The 6,011-nt window shown below is 39.5% G+C and overlaps 1 pseudogene; it reads right to left on the bottom strand.

Moving 5' to 3' along the window:
- Nucleotides 1-3,411: 3,411 nt before the first annotated feature.
- On the bottom strand, nucleotides 3,412-3,923 carry LOC126506079 (histone H2A.Z-like; annotated as a pseudogene).
- Nucleotides 3,924-6,011: the final 2,088 nt, after the last annotated feature.

Genomic DNA, 6,011 nt, shown 5'->3' on the forward strand with positions numbered 1-6,011 from the left:
TGTATGCATATTTTATCTATAATCCTAATTAAATAAATACAACATGCTTAGTCTGTGTAATGTTACTTGTTTGTATGTTCTCATGGGTGACCATTTGGTATTGTATAACCAATTGGTGTACTCTTCCCTGGGAAAGACTATTTCTGTCACTATCAGAGTTTGTTGGTTGCCTATAGCTCTTTGTCAAGGGTTGAGCCCTCAGTAAAGATTCTTTGATGTAGAGATGACCTTATATTACTGCCACTTGAGAGTCCTTGTATATTAGAGAGATTAAGCATCAGCTAACTATCTTTGAACATTTAAGGGAGGTGAAGCAGTACTTGTAACTGTGACTTTTGTTACAAATTTTGCTCCAACTTGTCTATTTTTCTGTGAGTACCATTCATTTGGAACCTCAGTGCTATTATTTTAAGCCCATTAGGAGAAATGGGTTAGATCCTGATGGAATATATTCAGAAAGAAACAATGGGTGTTGGAGACAAGAGAGAGGATTACCTAGGGTTTATCCAGCTGCATTCCTGGAAATATGAATTTATTTTCATTGTTTTTATATTTTCTCAGTCTTGTAAATACTCTATAGAAGCCATATATCTTGATTTTACTTATATTATCTAACTACAGTATAAATAATCTGTTGATAAGCACCAAGTAATTATAAATAATATAAATTAATCTATATATGTGGTCTCCAAGCCTTCAAAGTTTCAGTCATATTTCTGCCCTCAAGCCTGCAGTGAGTAGTATCACTCTTTCAAACACTGAGTTTGATAGATTTATAACAGAAAACATTTTTAAAATGTCTTATTTAAGTTACAACATTAAAAGTATGTATTGTCAAAACACCCCAAGACACATAATTTTGTTTTAGTAGCAATAAAACTCCTTCAGGAAAAACTACTTTTGGCCAAGACAGTAAAATCACTGGCTAATACTGTCTAACACTTCAGTTATATCAGGTCAACCACCTGGCCAAGGGACCACTCCTAATTAGGCTAACTCACCTTAAGTTTGCTTGTTGGGGCTGAATTTCAGTCAATTCTTGTCCAGATTTATGCTTTTGATTGTTTCTTTCATGCCTCAGTTTCTCTTTCCTGAAACCTGATCTGTAGACCAGGCTGACCTTAAACTCAGAGATCTGTTTCCCGAGTGCTAGAAGCAAAGGGGTGCATCACCATATGTGGCTTCAAGATATTTTTTTTTAAAAAATTCCTTTCACAAGAAGCCTAGTTGGGTGGGATCTTTCTCTGTCATCAGTATTCCCTTTATTACATTTAACATCAGGCTTTCTTTTAATCTGTTCATCTCCTTGAATATAGGCATTATCTGCATTCATTTCCTTGTGCCCCCTTTATCCTCAAATTGTACATTTTGTGACTTTCCTTGTTCAGCTTGCTTCTTTTCATTAGATCTACCTAATCATGGCTACTAAAAACCACAGGACACAGTCTAGACTGTTTTGAAATCTCCTCTGCAAATGTAATTATTCCAGCACTCTTCAGCTTAGCCTCAATTTTTTGGACAAGGGCAGAAAACAGTCACATTCTTCGCCAAAATATCACAATAGTTTCTAGGTCACATACTAACATTTTTTCTCCTCTGAAACCTCTTGAGTCAGGCCCCCACAGTTCAAACCAACCTCAGCACCACTGTCTTCAAGCCCCTACTAGTATGGCCCATTAAGCCCCACTTAAAGTGTTCAAATGTTTTTCTAGTACAAAGTTCCAAAGTCCAAATTCCTCCAAAGGAACCTATTACAGCAATACCCTAGTCCCTGACCCATCTTCTATTTTATTTGGGATTTCTGTTCATGTGAAGAAACACTGTGAACACAGAAACTCTTATAAAGGAAAACATTTAATTGAAACTGGCTTATAGTTTCAGAGGTTTAGTCCATTCTCTATGTGGGAAGCATGGAGGCAGACATGAACCTAGAGAAAGAGCTTAACTTCTAAATCCAGAGCAGCAGGCAGTAGGAAATAATAACACACTGGGCCTGACTTGAGCATCTGAGACTTCATTGTCTGTCTGCAATCACATACTTCTCCAACAATGCCACAGCTACTCCAATAAGACCACACCTCTTAATATTGTTACTCCCTATGAACCTTTATGGACTATTTTCATTCAAGTTACCAGAGGCATAGCCTTTTCTCATTTCCTTTTCTGTCTTTCTTTCAGATGTTAGCCTGAACTGAAGTTTGTTTTTCCTAGGACATTGCCTTTTTTTTTTTTTTTAACTCTTTCTCTAAAGCCTCCCTCTCTACTAAGTACTTGGATTTCTGAATCAAAAAAAGAAAAGGAAAGAATATGACTGCTCCTAGGCATGGTGGAGGAGAAAATTTATTATAGATAAAAGGTAGAGCATAGCCAGAGGTAGAGACCAGAGTAGACAGGACACTGATCCGTGTGAGGAGAGGCAGGAGGGGAAAGGAAAGCAGAGACAGCAGAACCAGGTGCTATAGCCAAGGGGGCCAAAAATAAACAAGGCACGGTTAACCAAAATGCCTGGATTATAAGTGGAAGACCATCTAGGGGAAGGGCCTGTAGTTTAGGGAAGGGAGTGGGGTGTCCCAGCCATGGAGGCCCTGTAAGATGTAGGAACTAAGGGAAAATGGGAGAACCTGTAGGCCAGGTTTACTTTGATATATTAAATAGGTACCTCAACCATTGAAGGAGCTGTGGGCTGGCATTCCTGCCACCCAGCTCCCGGCCACCGGCTAGCTTTATACCCGAAATAACAATACACAAACTGTATTCATTTAAACACTGCTTGGCCCACTAGCTCTAGCCCTTACTGGCTAATTCTTATATCCTGATCAACCCATCTCTAATAATCTGTGTAGCACCAGTCTTACCGGGAAAGATTCAGCATGTCTGACCTGGCGGCTTGCTTCATCACATCTGCCCCAGAGAGGAGAACTATCGAGTCTGAGCTCCCTTCCTCTTCCTCCCAGCATCCTGTTCTGTTTATTCCACCCACCTAAAGGCTGGCCTATCAAATGGGCCACAGCAGTTTCTTTATTAGCCAATGACCTTCCTCCATCACCTCAACAATTGGTCCCCGGGTTTGAGAATTAACAGTTTTTGATCTCCCTGGTGTCATAAACTATATGGCTTTTCCTACCCACTCATTCCAAAGCCACCCACTCTCTCCTTATGCATCCCTCCCACTGGAAGTTGCTGAGATATAAACCTTGCCTATTCTAGGAGCCTTTTTTATACTCTAATAAAAATTTCCTTGAGCTCCCATTTGAACCCATTTTTTTAAAAAACCAAATGTTTGCTACTATAACGTCTGCATCACAATTAAAATCCAAACAGTTTTTTAAAAACAGTCAACTGAATCAAAACCCACTACTTCAGAATCAATACCTTCTTTGAAGCCACAGTAACACTTGAATATGGTTAAGACTCGAATGCAGAAATTTGGTTGGTTTGGAAGGCTAACTAAGCCTCCAACTTGCTCAAATAGAATTACAAAAGGCAAAATTGTGTTTTTCACGGAGATCAGTCCACTAGAATCACCAACACTGGACAGCTGTTAAGAACAAGAGTCCTGAGATAGTAGGAATCCAGGCATCCTTAAACGGTCTTCTGTTGTCCCTTCTTCCCAATCAGAGACTTGTGGATGTGCGGGATGACACCACCACCAGCAATTGTAGCCTTGATCAGAGAGTCCAATTCTTCATCTCCACGAATAGCGAGCTGCAAGTGACGTGGGGTAATGAGCTTTACCTTAAAATCTTTTGATGCATTTCCTGCCAATTCTAGTACCTCTGCGATGAGGTACTCCAGGATGGCTGCGCTGTACACAGCGGCGGTCGCGCCCACACGTCCATGGCTGGTTGTCCTAGATTTCAGGTGTCGATGAATATGGCCGTCTTGGCCTTTCCGGAGTCTTTTCCAGCCTTACCGCCAGCCATCTCGGACCGTGCTGAAGATTGGACAAGCGAGAAAGAGTCCAGGCCAGGCGGACGCGCAGCGAGATCGCGGCGCCCACTCCTCTGTCGGACGCGATTCAAACTGCCTTGAACCCATTATTAAATTATTTTATTAGTAAGACTATGAACTCCAAACGGAGCCACAGTTGTTCCAGTATCAATTTCAATTCATTGCCTCTTTCGAAAAAAAATTAGCATGTATAACTTTTAAAAATATAAGTTTTTCCTAATTTTAGATTTCTTGTGATCTCTGGGAAATGGTAATCTTTTGAACTGAAATCATTCTAAAGGACATGATGTCAAACTAAGGGGTACTGACTGATTTAGGTAGCACCTTTGATTGCTGCACTAACTTCTCTTGGACATGCAAATTGGAAATTTCACAATTTGAATATCTGAAATACTTTTCCAGGTGATCAGAGGACATGCTTTGCTGACTTTGGGCATTATTGACATTTGAAAGCCTAGGCTACTGCCATTCACAGTCATTAGGATTAAAAATTTGCAGTTTCTACATTCCACTGTAAGTACAGAAATTGTTTAACTGTGTCCTCAACCACTTTCCTTTAAAACATAACCCTCTCCAAAAACAAGCTAGCTCTTTTCTCCTAACTTTAAAATTTTCCATTGCATGAAGTATCACATTATGTGTTAAAGAGATCACTTGTCTTAGTCACTGTTCTATAGCCATGAAGAGACACCAGGACAAAAGCAACTCATACAGAGGAAAGGAATTAATTGTGGTCTTGCTTACAATTTCAGACGTTTAGTCCATTATCATCATGGTGGAGAGCATGGTAACATACATTCAGGTGCTGGGGCAGTATGTAGTGCTACATTTTGATTCATAGGCAAAGAAAAAAAGAGAGAGAGACAAAGACAGAGACACAAAAAGAAACAGAGAGAGACAGAGATGGAGAGACAGAGATAAAGACAGGCAGAAAACGAAAGACTGATCTGGGCATGGGCTTTTTAAATCCCAAAATCTTTCCCAGGGATAAACTTCCTCCAGCAAGACCACACCACCTAATTATATCAAAGAGTCTCATTCCCTGATGATTAAGCATTCAAGTATATGAGCCTGTGAGGGACATTATTATTCAAACCACCCACTGAAACCATTCCCAAGGAAGGTTTTTAATTATTTTGTTTCATATTTTGTTTTGTTTTGTTTTCTTTTTATTCTCCGTTTTTTTTTGCCTACCCCACCTCCAGAAGTTAATAATGGAATCTGACATAATTCATATCAGTTGGCTAGAAACAAATGACTATTTAAATGTTCATTATGATCTAGAACTTTAATAAGTTTTTAGGCGTGAAATAAATTCAGAGTTTGGAAGGGTCTATTGTATTAAGAAAGAATAATATAAGGAAAAGAATGGGCCTGGGGAGAATACATAACTTAATGACCACTAAAATCAAAGGACAAATGAGGACAAAGGGAGTTGGATAAGAGGTGTGTGGTGAGCTGGTGGCATTTCTGGATATTTGTTAGGGAGTGTGTCTTCAGGTAGGAAGATTTGAAGGGAGTATAGATGTTTTGTGGGATTGATAAAGGATATGTATGACTGTGGGTGGAAGAAGACTCACTAGGTTTTGTCATGGCCATTTGATATAGTCAAATCATCAATCTTTCATGACACAAAGAATGAGAATCTGGAGCCTATGTCTGGCCTTGTTCTTGCCAAAGGGATATTGTACTTTCAAATCCTATAAAGTCACATGGGAAAGAATGGTTCTTTGAAGGAAGCTGTTTCTTAATACAAATGGGGTAGAGTGGTATCTTAATCTCCAGGATCTTTCTGGAGTACAGTGCTTAGTCAAAGTTCACCAATGGCCAGTACCACCAAACAGCAAAATAAAGTTACATACAAAATATCACACAAAAACATACATATGGATTGCCCTGCATATCCATCAATTCCATTCTGTTATATTTTTTCCTCCTTAGTGCTCTGTGGTTTTGTGTTCACTTGCCTCATTCACATAGTTATCACCCATATTAACCACAAAGGGCATACAAGTGAGGACACTGCATGTCAACAACCTGCCATTCTCTTCTTAGGGCAT

The sequence above is a fragment of the Alexandromys fortis genome, unplaced genomic scaffold (genome assembly GCF_014885135.2).
Source record: "Alexandromys fortis isolate MF-2015 unplaced genomic scaffold, M_Fortis_MF-2015_v1.1 scaffold_48, whole genome shotgun sequence".
NCBI classification, from domain to species: domain Eukaryota; kingdom Metazoa; phylum Chordata; class Mammalia; order Rodentia; family Cricetidae; genus Alexandromys; species Alexandromys fortis.